The sequence below is a fragment of the Rousettus aegyptiacus genome, unplaced genomic scaffold (genome assembly GCF_014176215.1).
Source record: "Rousettus aegyptiacus isolate mRouAeg1 unplaced genomic scaffold, mRouAeg1.p scaffold_m13_p_10, whole genome shotgun sequence".
Taxonomy (NCBI): domain Eukaryota; kingdom Metazoa; phylum Chordata; class Mammalia; order Chiroptera; family Pteropodidae; genus Rousettus; species Rousettus aegyptiacus.
The window spans coordinates 94,454,959-94,473,126 of NW_023416285.1; the positions used below are offsets into that span (position 1 = coordinate 94,454,959).

General features: G+C 35.2%; 1 long non-coding RNA gene across 1 annotated transcript in view; it reads right to left on the reverse strand.

Annotated features, from left to right (window-relative positions):
* Positions 1-270: 270 nt before the first annotated feature.
* The window catches only part of LOC107505966, a 79,966-nt gene continuing 62,068 nt past the window's right edge, over positions 271-18,168 (reverse strand). Inside the window, exons 3-5 of the long non-coding RNA XR_001595818.2 lie at positions 4,270-4,351; positions 3,679-3,836; positions 271-382 (exon numbers count right to left, since the gene is read on the reverse strand). This is a non-coding gene — a long non-coding RNA (uncharacterized LOC107505966). The remainder of the gene's footprint in view (positions 383-3,678; positions 3,837-4,269; positions 4,352-18,168) is intronic.

An 18,168-nucleotide genomic window follows, 5' to 3' on the forward strand; every position in this document is an offset into this window, starting at 1 on the left:
GACCGGGTGGCCCCGCACCCGTCTGTGGGGGTGGAGAATCGGGAGGGAAATCTAAGCTGTGGAGGCCCCCCACCCCCCCCCCCGAAGGAGCAAGGGGTCCCGGCCCCACATTGGGCGCCCCAGCCCAGGGTTCCAGTGCCAAGAAGAGGAGTCCCCACAATTTCTGGCTGTGAAAACCTGTGGAGGTTGTGGCCGACTGAGATGGAGGGCGGCTTGAAAACCAGGCGCCCACCTTAAAGGGGGCCCGCGCGCAGACTTGCCACTGACGAACTTGCTTGCTCTCATCTCCAGCGAGGGGACGGCAGTGTGACAGCCACCAGGGACACACAGGGAGGAACTGAGTTGACTGGCTTCAGGGCGAGGGCTGGAGGGGCGGCTCTACCTGGGAATACACCATTTTGTTCCTTTGTTGAGCCCACCCTGGCCCAGTGCGCATGCGCAGGCGGCGTGGGCGGCAAGTGTGAATCTCCATCAACGTGGGTAACGCGTTTGCTCTGCCCTGGTGATTCTCTGAGTCCCTGTCCCACCCAACTTGTGGGCCCACCTGAGCCACTTTCAGTGGCTTTTCCATATGAATGACCTGTCTAGGCTCGCACTACAGACTTTCCTAAAATCTCACAAAGATTCACAAGCCCCAGGCAAGCTGCATCTGTCCTCAGTGTGCCCCATACCTCCTTGGGGCTACAGGTACACAGCCCCAAGCCTGGCACTAGCTGTAAGCAGCCTCCGTTCTCAGCTTAGCCATTCCCAGGCTCCTTCAAATAACCACATGTAGATCACTCAGCAACTCATACTCAGTGGCCCTAGGCTGGGGACGAGCAGTGGCTGATCTTGGCCTACACCAGAGTCCCTTCCAAGAGGCCCCAGAATCAACATACCCAGTGACCAGAGAGTCTCAAAGTGACCAGCGTCAGACCATACCAGAGCACCACCTAACCACCTCCACAGATGACACACCCAAAGGGTGGATTTGGCTGGAACTAGAGCCCCACTAAAGCGAATTCCATTCCGTGGGGTCCGCGCCTGCACAACAGCTCCTCCACTGTAGTCACCAAAGCCCTTTCTCATAGACAATTAGCCTGGGAGTAAATCCCACCATTGACGTCCAAACAGAAACTAATGCTCAACTACAACAATAGGGCACACACAACCCACACAAGACCACTTTTGGAGCATCTGGCTCAGGTGACCAGGGGGACTGTGTCACTGGGCCCCATAGGACACCACTACATAGGGACTCTCCTCTTAGACTGAGAGACATAGGAGCTCTACTTAATACATAGAAACAATCACAGGGAGTCAGCCAAAATGAGGAGACAAAGAAACATGTCTCAAATGAAACAAAACAAAACTTCAGAAATGGAACTAAACAAAGTGGAGACAAGGAATCTACTAGTTGTGGGGTTCAAAACACTGGTTATAAGGATGTTTGATAATCTTACGGGAAGAGTAGGTGAATTCAGTGAGAATTTAAAGAGATATACATCATAAAAGGAGACAGAAAACATAAAAAAGAACCAGTCAGAAATGAAGACTATAATAACTGAAAAGAAGTACACATTAGAGGAAACCAACAGTAGATCAAATAAAGCAGAAGATAAAATCAGGGATTTGGAAGAGAAGGTAGCAGAAAACTTCCCTCACCTGGTGAGGGAAATAGACATACAAGCACAGAGTCTCAAATAAGTTGAACCCAAAGAGGCCCACTCCAAACCACATCACAATTAAAGCATTAAAGGTTAAAAACAAAGAGAGAATCTTAAAAGTAGTAGTTAGTTATCTACAAGGGAGCTCCTATAAGCCTGTCAGCTGATTTCTCAACAGAAACTTGGCAGGCCAGAAAGGACCGGCATGAAATATTCAAAGTGATGAAAAGTAAGGACCTGCAACCAAGATTACTCTACCCAGCAAAGCTATCATTTAGAATCAAGGGAGACATGAAGAGATTCCCAGACAAGAAAAAGATAAGGTTGTTCATCACCCTCAAACTGGTATTACATATTAAAGGGACTTCTTTAAGAAAACAAAAATATATATGAATAAAATGATAACTACACACCTATTAATAATTACTTTAAATGTAAACAGATTAAATGCCCCAATCAAAAGATACATGGTGGCTGAATGGATAAGAAAATAAGACCTTTACATATGCTGCCTGCAAGAGACCCACTTCAGATCAAAAGACACACATAGACTGAAAGTAAAAGAATGGAAAAATATATTTTGTGCGAATGGAAATGAAATGAAAGCTGGGGTAGCAATACTTCTATCAGACAAAATAGACTTTAAAATAAAGAAGGACTCAGTAATCCCAGTTTGGGGTATTTATCTAAAGAAACCAAAACACTAATTTGAAAAAACATATGCACCCCTATATTAATTATAGTATTTTTTACAATAGCCAAGATATGGACACAACCAAAATGTCCACAGATATATGGTTAAAGAAGAAGTACAATAGAGTATTACTCAGCCATAAAAAAATGACCTAAAGGATATTATGCTAAGTAAAATAAGTCAGGCAGAGAAAGACAACTATCATATGATTTCACTTACATGTGGAATATAAAAATAAATAAATACACAAAAGAGAAACAAACTCATAGATTTGGAAAACATTTTGATGGTTGCCAGATAGGAGGGGGTAGGGTAGATGAGTGAAAAAGGGGAAGGGATGAAGATCTGCAAATTGCCAGTAATAAAAACAATCACAGGGATGTAAAATGCAGCATAGGGAATATAGTCAATAATACTGTAATAACTATGCACAGTATAAGAGGTGTACTAGACTTAACGGGGTGATCACTTCATAAACTATATGAATGTATAACCACTATGGTGTATACTTGAAAATAATATAATATTGCATGTCAACTATAATTGAAAAATTAAATAAATACATATGTATAATTAAATGTATATGTGTGTGTGTGTTTTTGTGTGTGTATGTGTGTGTGTATGTATGTATATATATATATATATATATATATATATATATATATATATATATATAATTTTTTAAAGCTTTTATTGTTAGCCCAGGACAAATAAATATATACCATTAAACTTGAGTTTAATTATATTTTAGGGTCATGAAGGAGGCTTTTAAAAGTAACAGAAAGAAAATCTGTATAAGATGCATATTATGGTTTTGTAAATAATTTCTACTATCTATGAAATCTGTTAGCGGGAAAGAGTACTTTGGCCTTGCTGTATAAATTAGAGTAGTAAATCCAACTCTGATCTGTCAGAAACCACTGAAGCTCATTTCTGCTCAGCATTTATTTGGCTCTGTTTCAATTTATACTTTTATTGAATAGTTTCTTCACTTTTAATTTCATGAAATTTAGAATGCTGAAAGCCTATGTCAAGCATGGAGAGAAAGAATAATGATGTATGTATGATTACAGACGTAACTCAGCAGAACACACTAAAATTTGCACATGATCTGAAACGGGAACTTGATACTTGAATGACTTATGCTGATAGTTTTGGAGCAACATAGACAGAAATAGACATCTCCAATGGGGCATATCCTCAGACCCTATTTTGAATTAGTATTTCATAAATATCCCCATAGTTTCAATTTGCAATAACCTACAGCTTTTACAAGAGCTTTCTGAGCCTTTTTTTTTTTAAATTGTGTTCTGTTCCTTCTGTAAAGACGATACTTACTTTTTAGCTATCTTGAGAATCTTCCAGGTGTTAATCAAACAAGAAGGAAGCTGATGCCTCTGCAAGATCCATCTCTACATATCCCCACAGTGTCTTTCAGTCACTGGGACAGCCTTGACTTTTACTTTTTTATCCATGACCCATATGATAAATGCCACCTGAACAATAACAAAAGAGAAAAGAATAAATGGAACACAATATTAAAGAAGCATTTTAAAGACATCTAAGAAGCCCAAGCAACATTTTTCTGATTTTTCTTTTTTCCAATATAACATTTGAGCTCACAGTCCTTGATCTTCCAGCCTGTTATTTCAGACCACTGAGCCATGTTGCTTCTGTGAATAAGTGGACGAAGACTAAGAAATGCCTCTGCAGTGTAAGATGAGTTTGGAAAATTCATTGTATCTAGAACAAAGGAGCAATGGTGCCTTTCTAATTGATCTTGTTACCATCACTCTTTAAATCTGAGGTCCACTGCTTTCATATTATTGAAAGACTACTCAAAGGCCCACTTCTAATGCTAGTGGAGAGTAAAGATACAGCCGGTTTCAAATAACAGTGTAAAATTTCTGATCTTATTAAAACACATACCCTGAGTGTATAAGAATGTTCTACTTCGAAATTAATGCATGAGTGATTCCAAGATTTTCGAATGATTGACAACGAATATAACCTGTGAATATGAAAAAAAGAAGAAATTAGCATAAAACAATAGCACTGGTATATAATTGTTTTTAATAAAATATTTGGCAAATATAGGTAATGCTCTAGTTTTTCCTCTGACATTCTGGAAACATTGGTTTCTTTAATAGAATAAAGAATATTAACAATCATCACTGTGGCTTTCCTGACTTTAAAATTAGGGACTTTATCCTCATTGTCAGTATTTTTCAAAGGCTACAGTAATGACTCCTATGTACCCATGAACTCTCAGTAAATCAAAGAATCATGTTGTAGTTTCTCTTTGCTATTTTCAAAGCATTCCTTAACTTATATATTGACACAAAAAAGTGTTTAAATCTGATTTTGTGAAAAAGAGGAATCACATTCATTCTATGGAAGTACTGATGCTATACTGATAAACAAAAGTATACCTCAATCAACTAGATTTCATATTTATTTTCACTGTCTATGACAGTACAAACTATAAGGTTAAACGTTCAGGAGGAAATAATTTTGTTATCACTTTAAATATTCACAGTTACAAATAAGCCTGTGATTTACTTTCTTTAGCTTTCTGCATGAAAATGATCTTTTAAATAATAAAGTCTGTATCCCCCATAAGAAGCAGTTATCTAAACTAGGTTTCTATCAACCAGGTTGACCCCTAAAAGTTCTAGCAATATTTTTGTAAAGTTTGAGATTTATTTATTTTTTTCTATTACTGTTTAAAGAAGAGAATATCCAAAAATCAGAATATGTTTTGGTAATTTTTTATGTTTAATGATAGCAGAAACTAAAAAAAAGGCTGCAGGGAATTTTTCCTATTAGTAGAACTATAGTTCAGGAGAGTTTCTCTCTGTGTGTTCCATTCCACAGGTGCTGTCTGCTACTTTGACTTGGAATTAAACATCCAAGTATGAAACAAAGTGGTAAGATTATATACACTTAGAATTATTCAACTGAGTTAATAAAATTTAAAAACTTCATTCACAAGTCTTTCAGGAAAAAAGTAAATAGTAATTTTGTTCAGAAGTCATTGCTAGATGAAACAAAACATCACTTCAGTTGAAATCACAGAGATAAAACAAAGTGTTAAATATTACACAAATAGCAGGTTTATCTAATACTACATTGCCAGTTCTACTAGACTGTAATGACAATGAAGATGCAAAACTGCCTGGGCTGCAGTGGTCATCATGGTGTCCTCAATGCTACTCAGCAAGTTTACTGATTAAACTCTTTGTGGACAATAAGATAGAGCTTCCTTGATCCCTTGAGATTAAGTGACCATGAGACTTGTTTTCACAATGAGATATGGGCATTGATGAATAATTCTCCATCTTCTTCTTCTCGGGTTAGAGCTTGTGCTTGGATGTGATGATAAGGGAGAAGGACATGGAGACGCCAAATGGAGGCTCTGCCCTGGAAACTACCCATGCAATAGGAGACCAAGAGCAAGCAATCAATTTTTACTGTTGTAAGTCACTGAGATTTTAAGGCTGTTCCTTAATACAACATACCTAGCTATTTTGATGAATACATATCTTTTGTCTTAATAAATAATAATTAAAAAATAAAACAGGCATGTAAGTTTTCTATTATGCAGATCAAATAAATCCCTATGATGTCACCAATACTCAAGAGGGAATGGGATATCTTTTCATCTTCTAGAATATTACCAAAACTTATTCATGAGGACCCTGATAACAGAGAAATGTGTTTCTTTCTGATTTATAGAGGCCACAAATCAATTTACTATTATTATGTCACTAATTTGCCTTTCTAAGACTTCCATGTTTTCTTTTCTCCTCCCTCTTCCTCCTCCTTCCCTCCCTTTGGACATTCTGTCCAGAATTTGACTGGACAAACCTAAAGATATATTGGAATGTGTGTATGTATGTATGTGTGTGTGTGTATATATATATATATATAGATAGATAGATAGATAGATAGATAGATATAGATATAGATATAGATATAGATATAGATATAGATATAGATATATCATGAAGAATCATTACAAAAAGACAAAGACAAGAAAAAACTAACAGATTTGCCACATGATAAAGATCTACATAAATTTTAGAACCGGAATGAAAGTTTTTCATTTGCAAACAAAAGCTTACAGAAGGCCTATAAAATAAGGAATGCATTTCACTTCTTTTAAAGCTTTGCCTCTATTGTATTTAATCCATACAACACTTAAATGGATAAACATTTTCTTCATTTCTGCAAGTGACGATACTGTGCTTTTCTAACTAGTTCATACTGATAACAATTGGCAGAGTTGGACTTCAAACTCGAGGCTAACACCAAACCTCTAAGTTATATAAATAGAAGCAATCTTCTCAGTCCCTACTCCCTTCCCACGGGATATAGCTATAGTGTGGGCTTAATGAAACCCCTGAGGGCTTCTAAATAACTTTTGAAAATTAATGAGCTTATAGAAACTTACATTTCAATAATTCACATTCAATTTGAGAGCTCATTCCACTACACCCCATGAATAAAATCTTAGGTTAATGAACCTAAATATCCTGTCACCAATGGGTCAGACAGTTTCACAGATGGCTCAATGGGAAATTCTATCGCGTAATCGTCATTTTCCACGTTGTTCCTAACATCAAAAATGGATTTTTTTCAATAGTCAGATGAAAGTTATTTTGTGGTGCCTTACCATTTAAAAGTCAGTAGTGTGTTTTAATATCAATAGCTCTGCTCCCATGAAACCTCTCTTCATGTAGCACCAGGCAGGAGAGCTGAGGCCAGTATGCAGATCCATCAAACGCTGCACTATTTACATTGGCTCCACCAAAGTCAGGTGGACGAGCACTAAATGCGTTCCCCAAGAAGCTTTCAAGAATGCATCTGTAATTTAATACTTTTATTATTGACCTCAATTTTCCCCTTCCTAATTTCAACAAAGAATAGTCTAAGAAGTGATAGCTATTGACAGCAGGTCAGGAGACAAAGCAGTGGATTTCCTTATGATCTTCAACCAGAAAGTATTAAAATACATTATAAAATATCTATGTTAAAGAGCTTGCTGACAGCCACAATTTTGTTCAGCAGTATATCAGCAGTATATCTACATACTCATCTAATTAAAATATTGCTGGCACAGATTGAAGGGCTGATAGCTATGACATACAAAACCCTTCAGGTTGACACAGAATTTTCCTTCATTTGTTCAAAATATATTTGAGTACATGCTATGTCAGATATGATAGACAGCAAGCACTGGAAATATAGCAATATGTCAATTAAAAACCTCTTAAAAAACCTCTTTACATTGTAGGGGAGAAAAAATAATCAGAAGCAAATTATTACAAAGAAATAGCAGGGTCAACTGCTATATATATATATGTGTGTGTGTGTGTGTGTGTGTGTGTGTGTGTGTGTGTGTGTAAAATATTTTTTTTTTTAAAGAGCACATGGATACAATAAGGAGAGAGAAATGTGAGGATGTGAGGTGCCTAGTGGAGGCATACAAGTTTTAGCACAGGAAGTTACGATTGAGTTGGATCTTAATAAGCAAAAGTTTTCCGAGTAGAAAAGTTGAAGAAAATCAGGTAAAACTGCATGTGCAAACCAAAGTGGTATTATGATGTATGATATGTGTTTGAAGTATGTTTAAAAAATAAATTGGGCCATTCATTAACGGTGTCCTAATACATGCTTTAGAATCACTGAAACCGACTTTAGTTCCCACCTGTCCCCGCCCCCCTGCCCCGCTTCTGAATACTTTCGTTGTATATATTTTTTTAATTTAATAAACAAGGATATTCTCCTGGAAATACACCCAGAACGATCAGGGTGTTAACATTTATATATCACTACCATCTAATCTTCAGAGTCACTTCAAATTTTGTCAATGCCATTTACAGTGAATGGACCAGGATCATGTGCTGTATTTAGTTGTCATTCTTTTTAGATTCCTGCGATCTGGATCAGTTTCTTGGTCCTTCCTTCACGCCTGTGACTTTCACACTTCCGAAGGGTATGGGACGATTATGGAGTAGCATGTTTCTCAGCTAGGTCCTGTCTGATGTTTCTACAACTGCAGACAGGTTATATATCTTTGATGGAAATTTCACTTATGTTATATGGTTCTTCTCATTGCATCTTATCATGTGGCTCACATGATTTTGATTTGTCCTTAAATTGGCAATGTTAACTTGGATCACTTCATTTAGGTGGTATCTACCAAGCTTTTCTACTATAAAGCTACTTTTTCATTCCTACATAATTAATAAATATTTTATAGGAAAGTATATTTGTAGATATATATATTTCCCCGTCCTTACAAATTTTAATTTGTTCCCAGAATCCTATTTTATGCAGTTTTATTTAATGTTATAATTTCTTATTAATTACTTTGATGCTCCAACCAGTGGAAAACACAAGCTGGCATCTGTGTCCTTTGACTAGTTCCTGTCATTCTTTGAGAACACACCTCCATAGTTTTAGAAACAAGATATTCTAATATCACCTTATGATTTTCCTGCCCTGTGCCTAGGATCAACCTGGTACCTTTGAGACAATGTTATGCACTAACCAAGATCCAAGCATGAGGTTTGCACATTGCTATTGGGGTGTTGCTGCTCCTAGTTTCTCTCAGTGGACAGAGCTAGGAAACATGTGAATATATCTGTGCATGGATATGCATGCATACATGCCTACACACATTTACATTTTGTTTCTTTATCTACACATGCATGTTGACTTCACACTAGCATCTCTACTACGATTCGGCATCACAAGGCTCACTCTCCCCCCCGCCCCCTTCTCTACTTGTAATTCTGAGATTGGTAAGCATGACTCTCATTACCCTTATTTACTTATTCGATTAACCTTTCTGTATATCCCAATTACATTTTTGCCATCGAGCCTGCCCACATCAGCACCCTCCTTACCTTACTCTAGCCTTGACACCCTGCATGAGCCAGCACCACCCAAGGATATGAAGTTTTCCTCACCCTGCCTGGGCTCAGAAACACAGGGCCAGGTTGGTCCCTGATTAAAAAAAAAAAAAAAAAAAAAAGCCCCTCTCGCCCTTTTTAAATCTCTGTGGCAGGCAGAGTTCCCCAAAGGCACCTTCCTTACTTTGTTCCAGGCCAGGTAGCAGGTTGCCCTCCCACCCCCACCTTGCATACTTCTTCCTCACTTCATTTTGGCTCACCTATCTCCCCCTGGCCCGACATCTTGCATGGATGCCTTCCTCCCTCATCTGTCTGGATTCTGACATCACACAGCTCTCAGAAGCCCTCACCTGCTGTCTGCAACACCTGTGTGGAGTCACTTGGCTCCCTTGCCCTGCCCACTCTTCTTCAGTACCCCTTGCCCCCAAGTATCCTAGCCATCCTGGGTTCCACCTAATGGATTTAGGAGTAAATTTTCAAAAAAGAGAAGAACTGATAAATAGGAAGGGGAAGGGGTGGGGAAAAGAACAAGCTATCAAAGTTTTTGCATGGAGGAAATGATATGATAGATTTGAGTCTGAGAGATGCATTTGGAAACTAATGGGGATGGTTCCGATGCCACAGGGCTAGTGAGGTCATTATGGGAAATTCACTTCACTGTCATACATCAAACTATAGGTGCCTGCACTATGACTAAAAGTAGGATTTTACAAAAAGAAAAACAAAAAACATTTTTGAAGTGGAAAGAAACTGATTATCAATTAGGCAATAAGGAGGTAAGGTAAATTAAGGGATCATACCGACACTGAGTTTTAGCTCCACTTTGGAAACTGGCAGAAGGTGATATTCAATCATTTGAGATTTTCTTTCTCTCAAATAATCCATTCTTTCCCCATTTTGTAATGCTTAAAGTGGTCTGGCCTCTAACTTTTCTTAACCCTATTCTTTTAAATCTGGGCTCTTTAAAAACTCACACCATCAAGTGTACTTCTTAAATTTTTGTATATCCTATAATTTCCTCACTTCTCCAATCAGGAAATATTCCCCCAATGTCTATCTTCTCAAATAATGCAATCTTATAAAACTTGCTGGATCTTTCATTTTGTTCTTAGAGTCCTTATCTTTTGTCATATTTTTTTTTCCTTTAGAATCAAAGTAAATGATAAAACAACTATAATAACAATCTTGACGAAGTGCCTGTCTGCCTGACTTTATAGTACCATCAGAACTATGAATCACAAGTAGATTATGGTACCAATAGAAAGCAGGGAAGTAACACTGTTAAAGAGTTATTTAAATTGCAGCGGAGTCAGCAATCATGAACTCGAATGCTATTCAAGCTACAAAACTAAGCATTTCTCTGTGAGAAAATGGCCTCTATACAATTAAAAATGGCTGGAGTGAACATCAAAGAATAAAATAGGAAACAAAAAAAGAGACCCTGTTTTGTATGTAATCAAAGTTTTAAAACATGCAAGGCAAGGCAATCTTGTTCGACTTCTGGAAGTTGAAGTCTATATCGCCAATTTCTTTTTCATTTCTTGTTCCCGCTCCCATATCCATTAGTTATTATCACCAGAGGCACAGGCTAAACCTCTCAGTCATGGATGACTCCTCTTCACTGGAAGTAATAAGACACACTCAATTCCTTCTCCAGTGATGGAGCCTTAAAAAAAATCAGTTAATACATTTTTGACAGGGGAATCTATAGTATCTAGAGAAAGCTTGGGAAAAAGAAATTGAGTGTTTGAAACTTCTTGGGCTATAACTTTAGCCTGAAATATTAGTAGACATCTTTTTATATTGCTTTATCATTCTTTGTTTTATTTTCAATTTTCTTCTGTTTCTTTTTGATTTCCTAAGCTTCATTATAATACCTAACATACATAAAATTCTGTTTTTTTTTAATGTTTCATTTTGGATAGATTCATTTATGTCTTCAAATTTAATAGTCTTTTCTTTTCTAGTGTCTAATATTTTGTTAATCCCTCTAAGTATATTTGTTTATCTCAGATGTTGCATTTTGTTTATAAAAGTTAAATTTAATTCTGTATAATAAATTCCATTTTCTATTTGACAAAAATCAATCTCTACCTTTATAAACAAAATTTAATTATAATATCTATTTTAATGTTCTTGTCTACTAATCCTATCATTTATGATATTCTTGGGTCAGTTAAAAAAATAGGCTTTTAAAAAACAGATTTTGATTTAAAAATTAACTGAGCAAAAAGTATTGATGAATATTATTAACTAAATTCCACATTCCCATTAGAGTTCACTCTTGTATTGTACAATCTATGAGTTTTGACAAATGTATGTTGACAAGAATTCACCATTAGATTGTTATAGATAATAGTTTCACTGTCCTAAAAACTCACTGTGCCCTATATATTAACCATTCCCTCCTTCTCCAAATAGTACTGTCAACTCCTAATCTTTTTATTGTTACTGTATTTTTATCTTTTGTAGAATATCATAGATTTAGAATGATACAGTATGTAGCTTCTCAGATTGGCTTCTTTCACTGAGCAATTTGCACTTAAGTTTCCCCCATGTCTTTTCATGGCTGGATAGCTCATTTCTTTTTAACACTGAATAATATTACATTGAGTGGATATATCGGTTTGCTTACCCATTCACCTACTGAAGGGCATCTTGATTATCTCCAAGTTTGGTCAACTATGAATAAAGCTGCTATAAACATTCATGTGCATGTTTGTGTGTGGGCATAAGTTTTCAACTCATCTGGGTAAACACCAAGGAACAGGACTGACATCTTGTACGCAAACATGTTTAGGTTTCTGAGAACCTGCCAAACTTTCTTCCAAAGTGGTTGTACCATTTTGCATCTCTACCCACAATGAATGAGAGTTCCTGTTGCTCCAAATCCTCACCTGCATTTGCTTTTGTCAATGTTTTAGATATTAGTCATTCTAATAGTTGTGTAGCTATACTTCATTTTTCATTTCATGTGTAATTCCTGATGGCCTAAGCCATTGAGCAGCTTTTCAGATGTTTCTTTGGCATCTGCACATGTTTGGTGATGTGTTTATGTATTTGTACTGAGGTTTTGCCCATTTTTCAATTGAGTTGCTTTTCTTATTGTTACATTTTAGGAGGCTTATTTTATTTTATTTTGGGTACCAGTACTTTCTGGGATACATGTTTTGCAAACATTTTCTCCCAGACTGAGGATTGCATTTTCATTCTCATAACAATTATTTTATATAGAATGAAAGTTTTAAATTTTAATGAAGTCCAACTTATGAATATTTTCTTTTATGGCTCCCACTCTTGGCATTGTACCTAAAAGTCATTGCCAAACCTAAAGTCACCTACATTTTCTCCTATGTGTTCTTCTAGGAGTTTTATAGTTTTCTGCCTTAATTTAGGTATGTGTCATATTTTGAACTAATTTTTGTAAAAAGCTATGAATTCTGTGTCTATGTTAATTTTTTATTTTATTTTATTTTTTTAACATGGAGACATAAAGACAATCCTTCTCCAATGAATTGCCTTTGCTCTTTGGTCCAAAATCAGTCAACTATACTTGTGTGGGTCTACATCTGAGCTCTCTGTTCTGTTCCACTAGAGTATTTGTGTGTTCTTTTGCCATATGAGACTGTCTTGATAACTGTAGTACTGTAGTAAGTCTTATAAGTCAGATAGGGCTGGTCCTCTGACTTTGCGCTCCTTCAACGATATCTTGGGTATTCTGGGAAAACAGCATTTACATATAAACTTTAGAAGCAATTTGTAGATATTCAAAAAATAACTTGCTGAGATTTTTATTGGGATTTTTGTTGAAATAATTCAAGTTGTAAGACATTGATATCTTAACAATATTGAGTAATCCTATCCAAAAACATGAAATATCTGTCTAGTTATTTCATCGTCTTTGATTTATTTCATCAGAGTTTTGCAGTTTTCCTCATATAAATCTTGCACATATTTTTTAAGATTTATACCTAAATACATCATTTTTAGATGCTAATATAAAAGATATAGTGTTCTAATTTCAAATTCCAAATTTCATCATCGGTATGTTAGTTGCCTTGTGTATTTTAACTCCACGTCCTGAAAACTTGTTTTCATTACTTGTTAGTTCTAGGAGGGTTTTTGTTGTTAATTCTTCAGGATTTTCTATACAGACAGTCATCTCATCTACAAACAGTTTGTTCTTCTCTATCTGTGTACCTTTTATATCTTATTGTCTTCTTGCATTAGCTAGGAATCCAGTATGGTTTTTAATAGGCGAGAGAGAACATTCTTACCTTGTTCCTGATAGTAGCAGGAAAGCAACCACTTTCTCACTATTAAGTTTGTTGTAAACTGTAGGCTTTTTGTACATGTTCCTTATCAAGTTGAAGAAATTGCAACTATTCTTGGTTTGCTGAGAGGTTTTATCATAAATGGGTGTTGGGTTTTGTCAAATGCTTTTTTCTTGTATTTTCTGATATCATGTGATTTTTCTCTAGCCTGTTAATGTGATAGATTATATTGATTTTCAAATGTTGAACCAGTTTTGCATACCTGAAATAAATTCTACTTGGTTATGGTGCATAATTCATTTTGCACATTATTATTTTACATCTATGTTCATCAGAGATATTGCTCTATAGTTTTTCTTTTTCAATGTCTTTTTCTGGTTATGGTACTAGGACTATGACGGCTCACAGAACAATTTAGGAAACATTTCTTCAGCTTTTGTTTTCTGTAACAGATTGTAGAGAATTGCCATAATTATTTCCATAAATGTTTGGTAGGATTCCCCAGTGAACCCATGTAAGCTCAGCACTTTCTATCTGGGAAAGTTATTAATTATTGATTCAATTTCTTTAATAGATAAAAACCTATTGAGATGGCCTTTGTCTTCTAGTGTGAGTTTTTGCAGCTATATCTTTTCAAAGAATTGGTCCCTTTTATCTAGATTATCAATTTACGGTCATAGAGTTGTTCACAATATTACTCTTTTATCCTTTTAGTGTCCATGAAGTCATTAGTGACGGTTTTTCTTTTTTGATATTAGTAATTTGTGCCTTATGTCTCTGTCTCTTAGTAATTACAGCTGCAAGTTTATCAATTTTATTGTCTTTTTAAAGAACCAGATTATGGATTTACTGATTTTCTCTATTGCTTCTTTTTAAATTAATTGATTTCTACCTTATTTTATTATTATTATTTCTTTTCTTCTGCTTACTTTGTATTCAATGTGCTCTTCTCTTGGTTCCTTCAGGTGCAAGCTTTGGTTATTGATTTTAGATTTTTCTTCCTTTCTAATATATGTATTCATTGGTATAAATTTCCCTCTAAGGATTGCTTTTGCAATATAACAGAAATCTGATATTTACTCACACTTTCATTTGGGTCAAAATATTTTTAAATTTCTCTTGAAGTGGGTTGTTTAATCTTCAAATATTTTGGAATTTCCAGCTATCTTTCTGTTATTTTTAGCTTAATTCCATTGTTATCTGAGAGCAAACCTTTATGATTTCTATACTCTTACCCTTTTTAAGCTGTTTTACATGCCAGAACACAGTCTATTTTAGTTAATGTTTAATGCGACCTTGAGAAGAAAGTGTATTCTGCTGTTGTTGGGTGCACTAGTCTCTAGATGTCCATCATATCCAGCTGATTGATGGTATTACTGAGTTCAACTGTGCCTTTACTAATTCTCTGCCTATTACATATGCCAATTATTGATAGAGGCATGTTAAACTCTCCAATTACAATAGAGGATACATCAAGCTCCCCTTACAGTACTATCAATTTTAGCCTCACATAGTTTGATGCTCTCTTGTTAGGCATGTACACATTAAAGATTACATTTCTTGGAGTGAGATGGCTCCTTTTTCACTATAAAATACCTCTCATTTTCCTGATAATTTTCCTTGGTCTGAGTTGGGTCTGTCTGAAACTAATGTAGCAACTCTAGCTTTCTTTTGATTAGTGTTAGCACAGCATATAATTCTATTTTAAATCTGTGTCTTTTTATTTAAAGTGTTTTAAATAAAGACACTTTATTTAAAGTGTTGACAAAATATAGCTGTGATTTTTTTCTTTTAATCTCTTCTGATCTCTGAAAATCTATCTTTTAATTGATGTATTTAGACTTCATATTTAAAGTGATTGTTGATACAGTGGAGTTTATTTTACTGTATGTATTAATGTTTTCTATTCCTTGTCCTTGTTCTTTGTTTCTTTTCATGTTTTTGTTTTCCACTCTTTTTCTACCTTCTTTGGTTTTAATAGAGTATTTTTTATGCTGCTATTCTATCTCCTCTCTTAGCATGTCACTTATACTTCTTTAAAAATGTTAGAGGTTGCCTTAGTGTTTGCAATATACAGTTTTAACTAATCTAAGTCTACTTTCAAATAACACTGTACCATTTCATAGGCAGCACAAGTAATTGAATATTCCCAATTTCTTCCTTCTGTAACTTGGCTGTCATTCACTTCACTTACCCATTAGCTAAAAACACTAAATTTATTGTTATTGTCATTTTTATTGTTATTGTTATTTTGAACAGGAATTCCTGTTAGATCAACAAGAATAAGATAATTAAAGATTTTATTTTTATTTATTCTTTCCCTAATGTTCTTTGTTTTATGTAGAGCTGAGTGCATGACATACATCAAATCCTTTTCTCTGAAGAACTTCTTTTCACATTTCTTGGAAAGTAGGTCACTTGGTGACAAACTTCTTCAATTTTTGTTTCAGAAAGTATTTCTCCTTCATTTTTGAAAAATAATTTCATTGGATACAGAATTCAAGCTTGGCGGGTTTTTTCCCAACACTAAATATTTTCATTCCACTCTCTTGCTTTTTGAATTCTGAAGAGAAGTCCAATGCAATTCTTCTCCTTGCTTTTAAAAAGGTGCAGTTCCTCCCTCCCTATGGTTTCTCTCAAGATTTTCTTTCTTTCTTTCTTTCTTTTTTACTTTTTAGATTTTTGCGCAGTTTAAATATACCTATGTGTATATTTTTTGGCATTTATCCTACTTGAATTTTTCTCAGTTTCTTGGATATGCATTTTGATATTTGTCATTAATACTGGAGAGTTCTCAGTCATTATTTCTTCAAATATTTCTCTGCTCCTTTCTTCTCCTTCTGGTATTTCCATTTCATATAGATTACACCTTTTGTAATTTTCTCACAGTTCTCAAATACTCTGTTACATCTTTTTTTTTTTTAATTTTATAGACTAACTGACAAATGTAATTATATATGTTTAAAGTGTACAACACAAGAACGTGATAATACAAATATACTGTAGAATGATTACCAAAATCAGGATAATTAACACATCCATAAACATTCATAGTCAACATCTTTATATTAAATCTCTTTCCCCTTCTCCCCTTCTCCTTTTCTCCTTTTCTCCTTCTCCTTCTCCTCATCCTCTTCCCTCCTCCTCCTGTTCCTCTCCTCCTCATTATTATTATTATTATTATTATTATTATTATTATTTTGGTTTGAAGAGAGTGCCTAAGATCTACTCTCAGGAACTTTCAAGAATACAATACTATATAATTAACTATGGTCTCTATGCTGTACATTAGATCCTCAGAACTTCTTTTTCTTATAACTGAAAATTTGATTTATTTGGCTTATATTACCCCACTTCCCCCCCCCCTTTTTTTTTTTTTTTTTTAGGATTTCACATATAGCCAATGACTCACAAGACATGTCTTTCCTTTTCTGGCTTAGCTCACTTAGCAAAATGCCCCCCAGATCCATCCATGCTGTCACAAATGGTAGGGTTTCCTTCTCTTTATGACTATTTAATATTTTAAATATTTTCTCTCTTTGTATTTCAATTCGGAACTTTCTGTTCACCTCTCTTCAAGTTCACTGATCCTTTCCTCAGCTGTTTGCAGTTTATTAATGTGTCCATCAAAGGTAGTCTTCATTTATGTGATGGTGTTGATACTGTCTTAAAGTCTCCATCTGTCTGCTCACATTACTCATCTAATCTTGCATGTCATTTACTTTTTCTATTAGACACCTTAGCACATTAATCAGAGTTATTGTGAAATCTTGTCCGAGTACTCGCAGGATGTCTGCCATTTCTGAATCTGGTTCTGATGCTTGTTCTGTCTCTTTAAATGGTATTCTTTAATCTTTAATATGCTTTGTAATTTTGTGTGTGTGTGTGTGTGTGAGAGAGAGAGAGAGAGAGAAACTGGACATGATGTTATGGGTAAATGCATCTGGTACTGACTCTTGTCAGCTTCTTTTACTGGACTTCTGCTCTGGTAAACTGTAATTCTATGTTTTCACCTATCTCTCCTATTTGGAGGAAGAAATTTGCCCAGTGACCTCAGTTCTACTAATGAATCTAAGAAAACGTATTGATTGTCAGTTTAGCTTTTTTTCTCCTTTTGAGGATTATAGTAACTTCCAAGCTCATTACATGTAGAACCAGAAAAACTCTGGTTTAGTTTTTACTTATTTATTTTTCTCTTCATTATGCCATATATTTTTGCTTCCCTGCATGCTTGATAATTTTTGAATAGATGACTGGCATTGAGGATTTTTCATTATTAAGTTTTGGATAATCAAGCATTAAACAAACAAACAAAAATCTTGAATTTTGTCCTGTCAAGCTGGTAAGTTATGTAGAAATAGCTTGAACTTTTTGATGTATGCTTTTAAGCTTTACCAGGTGATTCAGAGAATTAGTCTAAGGCTAATTTTGCCTCACTACTGAGTCCCTACTTTAAGTGCTCTGATTCCCTAGGCATTATGCTTTTTTCTTTTCTTTCTTTCTTTTTTTTTTTTTTGGTAGTCCAGTGTATTCTAGTTTTGTGAAGAACCCTTCAGATGGTTCTTATCCAATCCTAAGATAGTTTCTTTGCAGACATACACTGATTACTGTTTATTTGAACAATCCTCTGC